Source organism: Lissotriton helveticus, chromosome 1_1 (assembly GCF_964261635.1).
Source record: "Lissotriton helveticus chromosome 1_1, aLisHel1.1, whole genome shotgun sequence".
NCBI classification, from domain to species: Eukaryota; Metazoa; Chordata; class Amphibia; order Caudata; family Salamandridae; genus Lissotriton; species Lissotriton helveticus.
Window position 1 is genome coordinate 1,514,781,394 of NC_136057.1, and position 18,845 is coordinate 1,514,800,238.

General features: G+C 44.6%; 1 protein-coding gene across 2 annotated transcripts in view; it reads left to right on the forward strand.

Moving 5' to 3' along the window:
- Window positions 1-18,845, forward strand: part of GORAB (golgin, RAB6 interacting) — a 140,853-nt gene that overhangs the window by 19,625 nt on the left and 102,383 nt on the right. The gene's annotated exons all lie outside the window — the stretch shown is intronic.

Here is an 18,845-nt window from a genome sequence, read left to right on the forward strand (position 1 = left end):
AAAAGATGTTAATATTTCACTTCTGTTCTTGGATTTTTGTCACAATAAAATACACTGAACATAATCTTCACAAAAGTTATTTACAAAAGTTTAAGATATTACCATTACAAATTAAATAAATTATTTAAGTATTAATTATTAAAAAAAAATTAAAGCCATTGTTATTTGTAATATCAATACATCTAAGTCACGTCAATACAAAACATGTGACATTACAAATACTAAAAGTGTCACATATGCTAAAGTTAAAAGTATTGGCATTGTAAATCACAAAACATAAATATAAAATGTCATTTACAAAACCAATAGCTCCAACTTTCCTACTGCGAGACCTATTGGCAACGCCAGTGCTTGTTGACCAGTTAATTTCCACTCAAACCATCCCATTCCAGCCCTCCTTGTTCTCCAATATAAAACTTGAAGGTTTTCCCCTTCTCCCCAGGCAACTTTTCAGGTTGTTTCCTGAATGCATAACTGGGAAAGCGGGTGAACATTCAACAAATCTTCCCCAAGACAATCTTCATCATCCGCCGGTCCCAAGGGAGCTGAAGACCTCAAGGGAACAGAACCCTGTTTCTTTCAACACCTTGAAAACCTGTCCCTGTACCTTACTATTATTCACTTAGTCCATCGCTCGCTGCTCACATTTATTAAGTGCTTCCAACTTTCATTAGTAGAACTTATAAAGCACTCTGTCACCGACTGGTATAATGGCGTTAGCCGCTGAAACAGTTAAAAAACACTAGAGCTCAGAGGAGGGTAGAAACCACAGACAGAGAGAAAAAGAGAATAATCGCTTTTAATGAGTCAGATCAGAAGCCTTTGAGCATTTTGGACACTTCTCTGCCGCACAGCTCCGAGGATTTGGTGGACCACAGCGTCCAGGGCACCTTGCAGCAGGAGTCGCGTCAGTTTCTTGCGCCACCCAGCGCATAAAGGCATGCCCGGACTGTGCCCGGGCCAAAGGTGGGCCCATCTGGGCCCATCGGCGGCAGGACGTGGCAGGGCAGGGCCACCCCCGTTGGATGTGCAAAGACTTTCAAATCCTGGTAAGACTCATTCATACCCTTTTTGCTTGCTGGATAGTGCGAGATACCGATTAAATTATGGTCAAAAGGAAACTATCATTACAAGGGGGGAAATTGCCCACTAAGAGTGCACCTATCACAAAATGTTTAAAAAATGCTTCGGGACTCATAAATAGTGAAATAGTGCATGTGGAGGAGCAATTGGCAGCAACAAAAACTGTATTAGACGCCGCTCTAAAAGAGTCTGTTTTGGTGGGCGGGACTGACCCAATACCCATGACTAATAAAAAAAACGCCAATGTCAATGGGGTAGAGTCACCTATAATAAATATAATCAACAAAGCTGATTTCCCCAAATCGACTAATCCATGTGTCCTCACATCACTTCTAGAGATCTCTGTATCCTCGAATGATACATCCCTGCTTTCACCTCCTGCAAATAAAGTGAAACAACTCCTCCAAAAAGATAATAGCCCTGTGGAGAAACAGCCAATCATGGCTAAAGCTAAATCCAAACCAAAAAAAGGGAGGCAATAATCTAGGGATGACTGGAAGAGAGAGCAATCTGATACAAGACGTCCAAAAGCCACAAGATATAAAACTTTTGTTTAAGAAATTACATGGAAAATTGGACAGTATTGATAGACGGTTAATGTCAGAAATTAAACTGGTACAAAAAGACGTGACATTTTTTACAGATATGGTCTCTGCAATTTTTCCTTTTAAAACCACAAGTATGGCTAATAGCCTCTATGAACCAGCTCATGATTTAATGGAGTCTGTAAAAGAAACAACAGACCATGCTACCACTACCGGTGATTTAAATTATGGAAAGAATATCCCTGTGTCAACTATAAGCAACGTTTCGAAAATCCAATCTACACAGGATACAGGGACCCATAAAGAAGATATCGCCCACACCATAAGAGCTCCGAAAAACTATTTGATGGCCAAAACATACAGCACTATACAAGATGACAACTACATTAAGGAGTCACTACAACTTCCCCCTCAGGCGACCCCTTATGTCATCGTTTTAAATAATGTCCCAAAATTAGCAGAAAACCAGAAGGAGACATTCGAGTCTTTGAAAAATCAAGTGGTTCACTGGATATCTGTTAATTCTAACGTTGGGGCTAATACATTACATCAGGCTAGCATTATGTTAAGGAGAGTGAATTGGGTGGGTAAATCCAGGAAATCTCATGAGGGAGACTGTGTTGTAGTAAACATTCGTAGTAGAGAGCTGGTGGGGAACTTGCTGGAAGTCTTTATGAATGATGTCAATGGGTACCGCTTTAAAAATGATGGTCATATAATGGCAGTTCCACTGGGATATTTTTATAGACCTAGTTATGGTAACACCCGCACAAATTGAAGGTATGATTCACTTTTAGCTGTGCCCTTGCTCAAGAGGTATGCACCACTTGGGAGATGTAGTGAAGTCGACTGACAACGAAAGGATAAGGTTAAATTTGACCTACCAGTCAGGAATATGGATCACTCGATAATTTGTAGATCGACAGACGTTGTTGTAACCATAGAATCCGAGAATATTGATTTGGAAGAGCACCTGTCTAGTACCACTGATTGTCTTTATATTTTGGAAGAGTCTCTGCCTAGTATCAAGGATCATGTCCATAATAGTAAACTTACTATTCATTCGAAAAATATTGATCTAATTGTACAATCTGACAAAGATTTCATGGAAAGGCCCCCAAATAGCAATAGGGATCACTCTCCCATTTGTAACCTGATGAAAGTTGGATCCGGTATACGTCCCAATGAGTTTTTAAATATTATGACATGGAACGTAGCGGGGATTAAAAACAAGATTAACGACGAGGGTTGGTTGAAAACTATAGATGTTATTGTTAAATTAATTTTATAATGAGCACAGCTACCCAAAAGGGTTTCCCAGCGCAAGCCTTGAGGAACCAAGAACGTAAGAGAAGTGAAGATTATTGATTAAACAGCCAGGTTTTTAATAGCTTACGAAAATTAGAGTAAAGTGTTTCTTTGCGGATCACTATGGGGAGAGAATTCCACAAGAGTGGACCGAGATAAGAAAAAGAGCGGCCACCCATTCTTGTGAGTTTGATCTTGGGAATCACAAATTTTTCTTCCTGAGTCGAGGAACGTAACAGGCGGGAAGGCTGATGGGGGTGGACTAGATTTTGCAGGTATTGAGGTGCAGTACCAGTCTTGATCTTGAACATATAGTTCAGAGCTTTACATTTCGTCAAATTTTCCACTCTAAGCCAATGTAGATCTCTCAAGGCATTAGAAGTAGAGGACATTCTTGGGATTCTACAGAGCAATCTAGCGGCAGAGTTCTGCACCACCTGGAGCTTGCGTAACACATCCCTGTTTGATCCAAAAAAAGATGTTCCCATAGTCTAGTCTGGATGTTACAGTGCCTGGACTAAAGTCTTTTGGGTAGCATTCGGGAGCATCCAGATGATTTTCTTCAACCATTTTAGGATGGTGAAGCAGGTGGCTGCAGTTTTTACCGCTTGTTGCTTCATAGATAATTTACTATCAATAATAAATTCCAGATTGCGGACTTGAGAGGTGGGCAGGGGTACAGGCCCCATTACATTGGGCCAATGTTGGGGACCCCAAAGGTCTATATTTTCCCCAAATATAAGGACCTCCATTTTTTCACCGTTGAGCTTGAGTAGATTGGATTGCATCCAATAGGCGATGTTACTCAAGCCCACTTGAAGGGTTGAAGGCCCTGGCAGCTTTTCCGCAGAAAGGGAAAAAATTATTTGGGTGTCGTGGGCATAGGAAAAAAGAGACAACCCCGCCTCTTCTGCAATTCCTGCTAAAGGTTGTACATATACATTGAACAGGAGAGGGCTTAAAATCGACCCTTGCGGTACCCAATAGGGAGAAGAGTGGATTTTGGAAGTAGCCCTAGATGAAAAAACTTGAAAGGTCTGCTTAGATAAAAAAGAAGACAGCCAACCAATTGCTGTCCCGGTAATGCCAAGAGACTGCAAGGATTCAATTAACACGGTTCGAGAAACCGTGTCAAATGCGGCACTCAAATCTAATAATATGAGGGCCACTGTGTTGCCTGCATCTAAAAGTTGTTGTAGCACGTCGGTAACACCAAGGAGAGTTATCTCGGTTGAAAAACCCGCTCTGAAGCCAGACTGAGAGGAATGTAAGAAATTAGAAGATTCAATAAACTTGGTTAGTTGTAAATTTACATGTTTTTCAAAAATTTTGGAAAAAATAGGAAGTAGGTAAATGGGCCTAAAATTTGATGGCTGGGTAGGATCAGCATTTGTCTTGTTCAACAATGGGATGACCATGGTGTGTTTCCAATCAGGCGGAACCATGGCCTCTTGGAGCGAGGCGTGAAGTAGTTCCATAACAATTTTCAAGGAAGTCTGTTTGGATTGCAGAAGTACAGAAGCAGGGAGAAGATCACAGGGAGATCCATATTTAATGCTGTCCAAGATTTTTTTTAGAGAGTTAATATAATGGGGCATCCACTTTTCCAAATTAGTAAGAGGTTCAGCAGCAACAGTGGGCTCAGATGGGAGAGTTCATTGAACAGGCGCCATTGGACTGGATTTATCCAATATCAGATATATTTGCTCCTCTTTATTTATTAAAAAGTTAGCAAGAGTGTTGCATTGTAATTCATCCAGAATAGGAGAAAAATGGCTGCGTGTCCGAGCCTGCTAATTTCTTGACCATAGTAAACAGAGTGCGTGAGCAATGCTGTGCCTTGGAGATAGTGGAGGAAACATGTTCCGCTCGAGCAAGTCTGCATAGAACTTGGTAATTTTTTAGAGCAAAGAGCAATTTTATATGTATTTTTAGATTCGGAGGAATAATTTTTCCTCCAACATCTTTCCAGGGCTTTGCATATACTTTTTTCGATTTTTTTAATTGTTCCGTGAACCAAGGAGCAAGGGGACGATGATTATGCAATTTTTTTCACGGAAACTGGGAGACAATTATTGGTTATATTAGAAATCCAGTTATAAATAGTTTCCAGAGATGACAATGATATTGAATCAATCCTAGGGGCATTATCGGACAGGATCCAATTAAAAGCATCCATATCAAGTTTTCCCCAATTTCTGGGTTGTGATTGTGTTCCAGGTACCGGTGTAACTAAGTTTAATAGGACTGTACATTAAAACTTAACTGCAAAGTGATCTGACCAACATAAGGGAAGAGCAGGTGGACAGTGGATGCAGGATAAGTTGGAAAAAATGGTATCTAGTAAGTGGCCAGCCGTATGCGTCGGGCCATTGTTACAAAGTAGTAGATTCATTGCAGACAGGTCCGTGATCAATGTGCTGCTAGTAGTACATTCATTATTATCAAGATGGAGGTTAGTGCAAAAAGTGTAATTGCAACAAGAACAGATGGTAATATCCTCTATAGGACAAAGTAGGCTACAATCAAAATAGTGCTTACCTCGTAAATTCAGCAGTTGGTCAGAGGAATATTGTATTAACTGTACAGAGGGAGCTAAAATTTCGGCATAATTCTTGGCCCCTGGTCCCGGTCGGTCTTGGACGGGTACAGACGGGCTTGCCTTTGTCGCACCATCGGCTCGCCCACTGCGCGTCCGGCCCATGGCCATTAAATAAAGGCAGCGGGCTGGCGGCGAGCGGCATGCAGCGCGTGGGTAGCCCAAAATGGCCGCCTGGGACGAAACGAGTCCTGATAAGAATTTAGAATAAAAGGAGTATAACACACTCCACATGCGGTGACATAAAAACGAATAGCAGCAAAAAGGTATTCAACAAATAGCAGCAAGTAAAATAGAATTCCCCCAAGCAGTTTTGTTTTTAAAAGAAATCCCCCACAACAAATAGCGTAATATATTCAGAAGTGACCTCACTGGCGCTGCACGACCGGCCCAAACCCCTTAAATAAAGGCAGTGGGCGTGCGGCATGCAGTGAGTGGAGCCCCCCACCGCACTAGGCGCATGGGGAGCCCAAAATGGCCACCTGGGACGAAATGAGTCCCGATAAGAATTTAGATGAAAAGGAGTATAACACACTCCACATGCGGTGACATCAAAACGAATAGCAACAAAAGGTATTCAACAAATAGCAGCAAGTAAAATAGAATTTCCCCCAAGCAGTTCTGTTTTTAAAAGAAATCCCCCCCAACAAATAGCGTAATATATTCTGAAGTAACCTCACAGATGGGTTTACGTTAGTATTAATCCAAGATACTTGGCATACTGAGCCCTTTTTTGTAAACTGCTATCAATCGGTTTGTACTAATGCTAGCCCATCTAGGATAGGGAGAGCGAAAGGCGGCTTAGCCGCACTAATTGCAGTCACTTCACCTTTGATTTTAAAGAAAACATTTATTTTGTCACAGTATTATCAGCTTTTGCTTTTCCACCTGGAAGGAAAACAGACCATTATTGTCATCCATTTTTGTTATAATATTTTCGATAAAACAAAAAGCAGGGTTATCAAACTATTAGAAAATGATTTGGATCTCTTTTTGGAGGGAGTAGGAGGGGACTATGTTCTAGTCTGGGCGGGTAATTTTAATTGTGTTAAATGTGTTTTTGAAGCAAGAGAACCTTATGGATATTGTGATCATTTTGGTGACAGGATTCCCCATTTTTTACATGACCCCTACCGGGGAGCTATTAACTACACTGTACACAAATATAATCTAGTAGCTCTGGAACCCACCATCTTAGCAGGAGAGATGATTACACAAACATTTGAAGGGGCAAGGTCATCCTCAAACATAGATCATTTTATTGTATCAGCTAATTGTAGGGATTTGGTGGAAAAAACTTTGATTAGTGTTAGCCTTTTTAGTGACCATCATCCCTTAATTATGACACTAAGGATCACATTGACGGAAAAAAGGGAAAGACAGCAGACAAGGATATTAATACCCAAGGTAATAATGGAATTTCAATAAAATGGTCCGGTGTGAATCCAACTAGTTTTATGGAAAATCGCAAAGGGAAAAAACGAGGAGATTTAGAAGTCTGTACGGATAGTACTGCCATGAACTGCTTTTGTAATATTACAAGTGAAATTGCAGGCAATCTAATCTCCAAAAGTAGAAAGAAAGCTTGTGATCTTACCCCCAGACGGTTTAATCAGGAATGTTTACGGTTGAATGGGGAATTAGGATCAGCCCTTAAAGTAAAACCAAGAGATAGTGAGAGGATTAGCAGCCTGAGGAAAGCTTACAAAAATGCCCTGAAAGAAAGGAAAAAAAGGAGATCTGTGAGGGTGCATGGGAGAATCTAATAGAGGCGGCAGAGATGAATGATTCGGTTCTTTTATGGAAAACAATGAATCACCCTTTTTTTAAAGAGAACACCGCAGCAAATATTGACATCTTGGTACCCCCGGAAGATTGGGTATTGCATTTTGAGAGTATTTTCAACTGAGACACTATCAAAATAAGTGAGAGTAGAAATGAAAAATATATTTTAGTGGAGCCCGTTAAGTCATTACCAATACCAGAAGATGAAATTGAATCTGCTTTGTCAAAAAGTGCTAAAGGTAAAGCGGCTGGCCCTGACGGGGTGCCAATTGATGTTTTTAAACATAACATGGATTTCTGGATACCTATTTTATTAAATGTTTTTAACGCAATCCTTGGGGGCGTACTACCTGCATAATGGGTCGAAAGTATTATTGTCCCCATTTTTAAAAAAGGGGAGAGATTAGAGAACTGGGCTAATGAGAATAAAATCCTAACAGATGCACAGTATGGTTTCAGAAGAGGTATAGGGACGGTAGAACAATGTGTAAATTTAGAACTTCTGATAGGGAAGTACACATTAGCCAAGGAAGGGGCGTCACACCTCTGCTTTGTCGACCTCACCAGCGCCTTCGACCTTGTAAATCATGCCAAATTATGGCAAACATTGAAAGATCTAGGGGCCCCCAATGACATAATTCATGCTTGTCCCAGATTTATACCTTTTTAACTTCCAGGGTACAGTTTGGTAAAATGGGGGAGGGTACACCTGACTTTAGGGTCACACAGGGAATCAGACAGGGTTGTGTTTTTAGCGCCTCTTTTATTTTCCCTATATATTAAAAATGTGAATCCATTTTTACAAAATCTAGCTGTAGACTTCCCGAAAGTTGGAATGCGTCCCATGCCTGTATTACTATCTGCGGACGATGCTGTTCTAATATCAAGGATAGCAAATGGTCTGCAATGCCTAATAGAGAAGTTCACCCTGTTTATGACTGAAGAGGGCTTACAGTTAAATTTTGAAGAAAACTTTCGTCATGACATATGGGGAGCAATATGTCTAAAAATAGACTACATCACGTGTGTGGGGTTGTTATTCATAGAGTTTTATCTTTTTCGTACCTGGGAATGCTTTTTAGTAGTAGTGGTACCTAGAATTCACATATTGAATCGTGCAACAGAACATTTTAAAGAGAGTATATTTAGATTTTCCGCAAAAATTGGAAACAAATCCATGCAGGAAATCCTTTCTCTGTATCGCAATAAATGTGTCTTAGGGGTTTGTTATGGGGCTGCCATTTGGGGGAGAGCTAACGTCGCCTCCTTACATTCCAAACAAAATACGTTAAAAAAGAAATTGTTGTCAGTTCCTAGTTCGACATCAAATTACATAGTTAACAAAGAATTATCAGTATCGTAACTAAGTGGTACAATAAACATGGCAGGCCTCACCTTCTAGCAAGGAGTATGGGCCAAAGATGAAACAAAATTGACAAAATACCTAATAATGGACTGCCTCTCTCTCGACCCTAGCAGGAAAATACCTTGGTTGGAGTATATTTTAAATCTCTTAACACGTTGTAAAGTACATTTCAATAGAAAGAATCCTATGCTCATCCAGGACCACAGTAAAAGCGATTTGAAGTTGAAATTTTTAAATGCCATGGAATATGAAAGAGAAAGGGTAGCAAGCCAAAAACATAGTGTTGTTTCTTACTGCGAATGTTCACTTACAAGGGGAATACAGTTAGATCTAACGCTGGTAAGAAACACCAATACAGATTTTATTTAACTAGGCTAAGGCTTGGCACATTACACCACCAAATAGCATTTCAAAGATCAGATAAGTGGTGTTATAAATTCCCGAAATGCCCGTGTGATGGAAGGTCTACTCAATCCACATTGCATTTTATACTTTTTTGTGGTTTTTATAGGGATATCCGGAAATCTATTTTAAAACCCCTCTTTTTATCAAATATGCTTTATAACTATAAATATGCTTTTAATTTCGTATGCAGTTTGGAAAATGTGAAAACCATTAATGTTGTTAGCCGATTTATCCAGCTTGCAATCAGGAAAAGAAAGGATTATTCACACCTGGACGCTCTGGCTTATGAAAAGCCTGACGACTCTTCTTATGTTTTGTTCTTAATCAACCTCCTCGATACGTGGTGGCACTCTGCACTTTATGTACTCTTTCTATGCATTAGCACTTGTACCCCCTATTTGGGTACCTTGTATATGATAAGCTGAATAAATTATTTTAGATTTGTCTCGAATCTGTAACCCTATATCAGGGCTCGACAAATTCACTCGACCGCTCGCATTTGCGAGTGAGATTGATTAAGGACGAGCTATTTTTAGGTCCTACTCGCCCTTTCTGGCGAGTAGGAATACAAACTTGACACTTGACCTCTGCCTCTGAAAGCAGAGGAAATGTGACAAGATAGGAAGATTTAAAGGCATCTTTATTGCTCACAAAGTAAATGAACAATAAAAATGCTTTTAAATCTTGTTAACTTGTCACATTTGCTCCGTTTTCAGAGTTTGAGGTCAAGTTCATTTAAGTTAGGTCGAGAAGATTTTGTAGTTTACTAGACCTGCAGGTCTAGAGCATTTTTTATGATTCGTCGAGCCCTGTATATATATATGTAGGTATTTTACATTTTATGCACTCTCGATGTACTAGTATTCCGTGTATTCTTATGATAGAGAGTATTTTGCACATTTTCATGTACTGTATTGTTGTATGTATATATTGGGAGAAGTTAGCCTGGCATATGATGTCCACTAGTTCTAGTGGGCACCTTGCACCAGTCTAATCGACCCTTATTGATGGTGCTTGTAAAGTCAACCTTATAGAAAGCTATACTAGTGTTAGCATGAACCAGCAGTCTTCAGGCTAAGACTTCAGTAGGCGAGTTAAGCAAGTTGTTTTACCATATATAATCCCTTGAATACCAAATTAAAGGACACCACACACAGTATATATCAAATATATATGTATTTAATCTAAACAAACACCTCTGGACTCTTTATGAGGTCAGAGGTAAAAATACAATACACAGTTAATACACAATAAGTTGCACAGTATACGTTATGCCCTAGGGGCCTCACTAACCATATACTAAGAAAGTGGTATAAAGTACCTCGTGAGAGTTAGAAAGCAGGCCTAGGGCCTGTAGAATTGCTGGGGCTACACTAAGCAACCAAAGGTTAAGAAGTAGGAGACCCACGGGAGCCGCGTGCAGCGTCTAAACACAGGCGCGGTTTCCCATTGACTTTCAATGGAGTTCGTAAAAGTTACAAAATTACAGTTTAAGGACACTCCCGGATGGACTAGGACGGAACCCTTTTAGACTTAAACACTAGGAGGGCCAATACCCTTGAGACTACCAGAGTACTCGTGTTACCTGACCCACGGAAGCCGGGTGCATAGGTGTCTTTTGATGTCGAGTTTCGTCGTTGTTTTCTATGGAAAGCTGCAAAGAAGTGCTGCAGGCGACCAGAGGAAAAGTGTCCGGGTGGATCCAAGGGTGGATAGGAGATGTGAAGAACCTGAAAGCAGAGGGACCGGTCACTAGCCAGTGACCAGGAAGGAGCCAGGAAGGAACCAGGCGATGTCGGGTGCTTTAAGGTGAAGAAGGCGAGTTTGTCTCTTCAGCCACATGGTCCAGGAGGCATCGACGATGACCAGGAGCTGGATTTGAGCTGTCCCACGATGGATCTAGCTGACTGCAGCGTCAGTATCCGGATTGGACCCAGCAAGCCTTGGCAACCGCAAACCACGCAGGATGTCGACATTGGCTCTGTTTCAGACCACCAAGGTCTGTGGCGCTTCTCCTTTGCAGGGAAGCTGGGGCGAGCCTGGAGCAACCAGGATCGCAAGTCAGATTCAAGATGGCGTCTTCAGGGGGCTCACTAGCCAACGGGCAAGGAACCGGGAGGACGCGTCAAGCACAAATGTAAAGGCGGGGCCCACGGGATACTCGCGGAGTGTGGGGGCCTGAGCTTCGGTTCAAATGATGCTCGGGGCGGGGGCTTCTCGTACCCCAATGCAGAACTTACTGAGGCTTCAGGAAAGGAGTGCAGGTAGCAAAATGCAGGATGTCCAAGATGTCCGGTCCCACGTCTCTCGTGTCCGCCACGGGTCTCAGCTTTGCTGTGGATGTGGGTTGGGGTTAGAGAAGTCTGGAAGTCCAGTTCTTGAGTCGCAGAGTCTTCGGGAGCCTTGAAACTGCGGACCGGCAAAGTTGCTGATGGTGCCTGTTTGAACAGGGTGGTCAGTCCTTGGCCACAAGGGAGATGTCTTCCGTCTTCTAGTCTAGAATGTCGAAGGTCCAAGAGTTCTGCATCAACGTTTCTTTCCTGGAAAATCTAAAGTCCTGGGGACACAGCTCCTATAATTATACTAAGGATGGGGGCTGGATTACCTGCCTAGGTCCCTCCTATGGGTGGACCAGAGAAGGGGGTGGTTACACCCCTTTCCCTTTGTCCAGTTTCACGCCAGAGCTGGGGCTGGAGTGCCCCAGTAACTGGTTTGCACTGGGCTATACATGGAGCACCTTGTGTCCCCCATGCGCAGTGTCTAGATGCATTCACTGAATGCAGCCCACCCTGCCCTAATACACAAAACCCCTGTCTGGGGAGGTGCTGGCACCTCCCTGGACAGGAAACCTATTGTCCAGGCCGCCCTTGCTGGAGTTTCCCCCCGCAACAGGAGGTCAGACTCGTGTCTGTGGCAGCAGCATCCATTTTGTGATGCTGAGCCTCTGTTTAACTTTAACCTGGTAAAGCAGTAATATACATGTCTTTTGCCTCTAGAAGGGTGTAATGCTACCCCCGCCGCCAGAATTGGCCGGGGGGGGGGGTGTAGTATTCCAAAGTGTTTGCAAAGTGTTTGACACCTTACACGACATGGTTTGATAAAGCCAACCCAAAGTTAGCATTAACCCCAAGGATTATAATGCACTTAAGAGTATATGGTATGGCTATATCATAGAACAGCTATAAGGAGATGGTTCTGAAAGCTTAGAGTTGTGCTCCTGAGGCGGAAGCCGGGAGCGAGGCACTTCTTTTTTAAATTTTGATTGTCACAGATTACTTGTGTACTTTTAATTCACTCACTTGGAACCAGCAGTCAGTCACAGCGGAGCCAGCGCTGACGCTGCACGGCAAACTCTATTACTCCTTCGCGCCCTCGCCACGAGCAGAGGCCACACCCCCAAGCCGACACACCCCCCGCAGTGGTATAATCCATGTGCACATTCCAGGCGCGCAGCGGGCGCGACGTTTGCGCGCCGAAGGCGCGCCTAAGGCAAGCCCGTCTGCGCCCGTCCGTGACCGACCGGGACTAGGGGCTACACCCCCTATCGGTTCTACCCCAACTCTGCCCATACCTATCCGTTACTCGCGCAGTGAGCTGCTAGCCATTAACAAAGTCAATACGAATACAAAAACTCATCTGTGCACCCAAACCGGCCCTGGCTCATCCTATGGACCCATTTCCTGCCTCGCCTGCCGTTGGTCCAGCATGGGTCAAACCCCAACAGACCACCTCACAATCAGTAGGAAAAACCAAAACCATCTGGCACTGAAATGTCTATATTTTAACGCTAGATCCCTACCTAAACACGCCCTGGACATCTGGGATCTACTGACATCAAAGGCCCCTGACCTGGTTTTTATCACCGAAACCTGGCTATCTGAAACCAGTGCTCCAGACCTAGCAAATGCCCTTCCTCCTAATTACAAAATTATTACACAAGACAGACCAGGCAAAAAAAAAGGTGGTGGAGTCGCTGTGATCTTTAGGGATCATCTAACGTGCCTCGCCGAACCTACAACTGTCTACACCGAACATCAGACCCTACCTTTCAAAGTATTTTTTGAAGGTCTTACCATTATAGCCGGAGCGGTCATATATAACCCCCCAGGGCAACAAGCTAGCTTAAGCGCCAAACTATTGAACCAACTGCTACCACTTTGCCTGAAAAACAAGAACTATATGGTAGTCGGCGATTTCAACATCCATTATGAAAAAGCAGATGCCCCTGGATCTTCCCAATTGGAATACGACATGGGAATTTTACAACTGAAGCAGTGGATAGTGGGCCCCACACACTCAGCTGGCCATACCTTAGACCTACTATTCACCAACATTGAGTCGACCGATATTAAAGAAATCCTACCCCTATCCTGGTCCGACCACTCAATGGTATCCTTCTTATTTAAACTTCCCGGTAAACCTCTGAAGCCCAGAACTACCCCGCCCATGGCCAGCAGAGCCTGGAGGCTAATTAATGAATCAAACTTCCAAAACTATTTTCTTGAGACAGCCACCACACCTGCGGATGATTCTCCCGTCTGCAAAGACGCCGCTCTATTAGATGCCGGAATCCGGCAAACGCTAGACAAACTAGCCCCCATGCGGGAATCGAGGAAAAAAACCACAAACGAGAAATGGTACACCCCTCACCTTAAGAAATTGAAAAAGGAATGCCAAAAAAATGAACATCTATGGAGACAGATGAAAGATAGTGAAGCGAGAGCAAACTATATTACCAAACGGAAACAATACATCTTGGCCATTAAAGACGCAAAAAAGGCGTATTTTACTCAACGCATTCATGAGAACAGCAACTCAGCAAAAGAACTGTTCAGAATAGTGAAGGAGCTTAGCAAACCATCCAGCACCTCACAAACCCTCACCCCCTCCAGCGAGGCTTGCGAGCGCATCAGCACATTCTTTTCCGATAAAATCAATAGAATATACTCCACCTTCACTTCCCTAAACACCCCTAGCAAGCCGGGCAACCCTGGCGAGCACATAATGACATCAGAAAGACGCAACGACCAATTAGACTCAGACAATACACCTCGTCTAACCGGTTTTCAACTACTCTCCGAAGAGGAAGTATTAGCGCTACTGAGCACAATCAAATCCGGAGCTCCCTCGGACCCCTGCCCCCACTTCGTGTTTTCCAAAATCGCTCCCACGCTCTGCCCCCTTGTCACCCAACTCTTCAACAAGTCGCTAACCACCGCTACCTTCCCTGAGGCCTGGAAACACGCCTCCGTGACCCCCCTCTTGAAGAAAGCAGGATCCGACATTTCTAATCCAGAGAACTACAGACCTACCTCCCAGCTTCCCTATCTCTCCAAAGCCTTGGAGAAGTCGGTCAATATACAACTGACCCGGTATCTGGAAGATAACTCTCTCCTGGATCCATCTCAAACCGTCTTTAGAGCTAACAATAGCACCGAGGCAACGTTGCTGGCAGTGTCGGACAGTATTAGATGCTCCACTGATCAAGGGGGATCGGTGGCACTGATACTGCTTGACCTGTCAGCGGCGTTTGATACGGTTTCCCACGACTGCCTGCTAAACACGCTCCTGAGTAAAGGAGTGCAATCAACAGCACTGAACTGGATTCGATCCTTCCTGAGCAATCGCACCCAGGCAGTGCATATGGGTCAGTTCCACTCAAAACCCAACACCATCGGCTGTGGGGTCCCCCAGGGGGCCTCATTGAGCCCCACTCTTTTCAATGTCTATATTTCATCACTGGCCGACATTGGAAGGAAGTGGGGCATTGGCATATGCTCTTATGCTGATGATACACAGCTGATGGTGGCAATGGATGAAGGGCCTGAGACAACAAAGAAAAAGCTTCACGACTGTCTCTCCGAGATGGCCCAATGGATGCACAACCACTGCCTAAAATTAAACGCCGGCAAATCGGAGATTCTCTTGTTCGGGGGAGCCAAACTCATATGGGACGCCACATGGTGGCCACCCACACTAGGACCGGCCCCCACTCCAAAACAACACGCGAGAAACTTGGGGATCATCATGGACGACGCCCTGTCCATGAAGGACCACGTCCGATCACTCTGGGGCAAAGGTTTTGCCATACTCAAACTTCTCTCAAAGATATTCCCCTGGATACCCCTGGATTGCAGACGCTCAGTCACCCAAGCCCTACTGGTTAGCCGCCTGGACTATGGCAACGCATTATTCGAGGGGATGAACGAACAACTCTTCTCCCGCCTTCAGGTCCTGCAAAACCAGGCGGCCAAACTGGTCTGCAATAAAGGCAAGCGAGACTCATCATCGGAATGCCTAAAGAAACTTCATTGGCTACCGATGCGCCAGAGAGCTGCCTTTAAACTACTAAGTCACACGCACAGAGCTCTTCACAAAACTGGCCCCACAATTCTCCAAGGGAGGATCGACTTCTACGTTCTCAACAGGAATCTACGATCAAGTCAATCAGCTCTGGCCAAACCTGAGCGTATTTACAAAGTCAGAACAAGTGGCCGCGCCTTTTCCTACCTGGCAGCCAGAAGATGGAATGACCTACCTTCCGACCTTAGACACACCACAAACCATCTTCAGTTTCGACAAAAACTGAAAACCCACCTTTTCCCTAAAACATAACCCCCCAGCAATACCTCAGTAGTCTCCCTTGGTTCACAGCGCCGTGATATCCCTTGGGATGAGTGTCGCGCTTTATAAATACCGGAAATAAAATAAATAAAAGCTGCAGAGGGGCTCAGCTCATGCTAGGGCACCCTGTCACATAAAACCAAGCACTCTGCCTCCAGGATTGTCGAGGCCTACCATAGGAGTGGCTTATAGGTGTATATGTGTCTATATATAAAGGTAGATATAGGTATACTATATCTAAGTAAGGGGTGATTACACCACCTTACCCAGCCTGTGTGAACAGACCTGTGGTGTCAGTTTGGAAGGCAAACCAGGGGTGGCACAATACATGCCGCAGCCCCTGGTAGACCTAGGGTGCACCTATGCTCTGGGTACCTAGGGTACACTATACAGGGGCTCACGGGTGACCCAGTAACCAATCTGGTATGTACCTAAAGTACATGGTATCAATTTAGAGAGAAAACAGCTGGGCCGTGGGTCTGATTAGCAGGCCCACAACCACACTAAAGTCGAAAAACCAGAGAATCACAGCAAAAAGTGGGGGTGACCATAGGAAGTAGACCCTACTCTTCTACACAACCCCCCCCCCCCCCCAACGCAGGGACATTAATCTAACCTTGACCAGTTGAGTTTTCATGTTCTAGGTGGAAATATCTGGAGAGTCCATCTGCATTGGCATGGTCAGTCCCAGGTCTCTATGTTCCACTGTAAAGTCCATCCCCTGAAGGGAAATGGACCACCTAAGCAGTTTGGAATTTTCACCCTTCATCTGATTTAGCCACAAGAGGGGCTTATGGTCTGTCCGAATCCTGAAGTGAGTACCAAACAAGTATGGCCTCAGCTTCTTCAGTGCCCAAACCACAGCAAAGGCCTCCCTCTCAATAGCTGACCAACGTTTCTCTCTAGGGGTCAGCCTTCTGCTAATAAAAGCTACTGGCTGGTATTGACCATCTTTATTCAGTTGTGAAAGAACAGCACCTACCCCCAACTCAGAAGCATCTGTTTGAACAATGAATTATTTGGAGTAGTCTGGACTTTGCAGAATAGGAGCAGTGCACATGGCCTGCTTCAGGTCATCAAATGCCTTTTGACAGCTTACTGTCCACTGAACTTGCCTATGGAACCATACTCCTTGCCAAATTTCCTGTAGTACCCAGTCAGGCCCAAGAAAGCTCTGACCTGTGTCTGGGTGGTGGGAGCAGTCCACTCCTTTATGGTCTGGATCTTGCTCTCCAGTGGTTCAACCTGACCCCCACCTACAAGTTGGCCCAGGTACACAACCTTACTCTGCCCTATCTGGCACTTAGTAGCCTTGATAGTTAGCCTGCCTTCTGCAGGGCCTCCAAAACCTTCTTCAGGTGGATCAGGTGATCTTCCCAGGTGGAGCTGAAGACAGCACTATCATCTAGATAAGCTGCACAAAAGTCATCCAGACCTGAGAGGACTTGGTTCACCAACCTTTGGAAAGTGGCAGATGCATTCTTCAAGCCAAAGGGCATCACCACAAATTGGTAATGACCTCCTGGGGTTTAAAATGCTGTTTTGGCTTTTGCATCATCAGCTAGTCTGATTCGCCAGTAGCCTGCTGTCAGGCCAAATGTGCTCAAAAACTTGGCAGAAGCCAATCTGTCAATGAGCTCATCTGCCCTGGGTATTGAATGGGCATCTGTCCTAGTGACAGCATTGAGACCTCTGTAGTCCACACAAAACCTCATCTCTCTCTTACCATCTTGGGTGTGAGGCTTAGGCACAAGGACTACTGGACTGGCCCAGGGGCTCTCTGAGGGCTCAATAACTCCCAGTTCCAGCATCTTTTGGACCTCGGTCCTGATACAGTCCCTGACATGGCCAGGTTGCCTGTAGATTTTACTCTTGATAGGCAGACTGTCACCAGTGTCCACCTCATGGGTGCACCAGTTTGTCTGACTTTGGGTCAGGGAAAACATATGTCTATAGGCCTGTAGAACTTGTCTGCAGTCCTCTTGCTGCTGGTTGTGAGGCTGCCTGCCAAGGCCACTCCATCAACTGAACCATCATCAGGGTTCTGAGAAAGCAGGTCTGGGAGAGGGTCACTCTCCTCCTCCTGTCCCTCATCTGCCCTGTCAACATATGCCTTCAGTCTGTTCACATGAAGCACCCTGTGGGGGCTTCTGGGACACCGAAGATCAACCAAGTAGGTTACCTCTCCCTTTTGCTCAACAATAGTGTGGGGTCCAGACCATTTGTCTTGGAGTGCTGCTGAGGCCACTGGCTCCAACACCGACACTTTCTGTCCTGGCTGGTACACAGTCCGCACAGCCTTTTGGTCATGCCAGGCTTTTTGAAGTTCCTGGCTAGCCTCAAGGTTTTTAGAAGTCTTTTTCATGTATTCGGCCATCCTGGAGCAGAGACCAAGTACATAGTCCACTATGTCATGCTTAGGCTTTTTGAAAGGTAACCCCCATCCTTCCTTCACAAGACACAGCGGTCCTCTTACAGGGTGCCCAAACAAAAGTTCAAAGGGCTGTATCCAACCCCCTTTTGTGGGACCTCTCTATAAGCGAACAAAAGGCAGGCAGCAAGATATCCCGTCTGCGCCTAAGCTTTTCAGGGAGTCCCTTGCTCATGCCCTTTAAGGTCTTTTTGAAACTTTCAACTAGACCATTGCACTGTGGATGGTAGGGTGTGGTGAACTTATAGTTTACACCTCACTCTTTCCACATAGCAGTCAAATATCCAGACATAAAGTTTGCACCTCTGTCTGAGACAACCTCTTTCAGGAACCCCACTCTGGAGAAAACTCCAAGGAGGGCTCTTGCCACAACAGGGGCTGTTGTGGTCCTTAAGGGTAGAGCTTCTGGATACCTGGTGGCATGATCCACTACCACCAGTATATATCTGTGCTCAGAGGCTGTTTGGGGATCCATTGGTCCAACAATGTCAATCCCAACTCTTTCAAGGGGTACCTCCACCACAGGTAGTGATATAAGGGGGGCCTTTGTGGTGCCACCTGATTTGCCACTGGCTTGGCAGGTCACACAGGAGCGACAAAACTCCTTGGTATCTTCTGACATGTGTGGCCAGTGAAAGTGAGGGACACGCCTGTCCCAAGTCTTGTTCTGGCCAAGATGCCCTGCAAGGGGAGTATCAT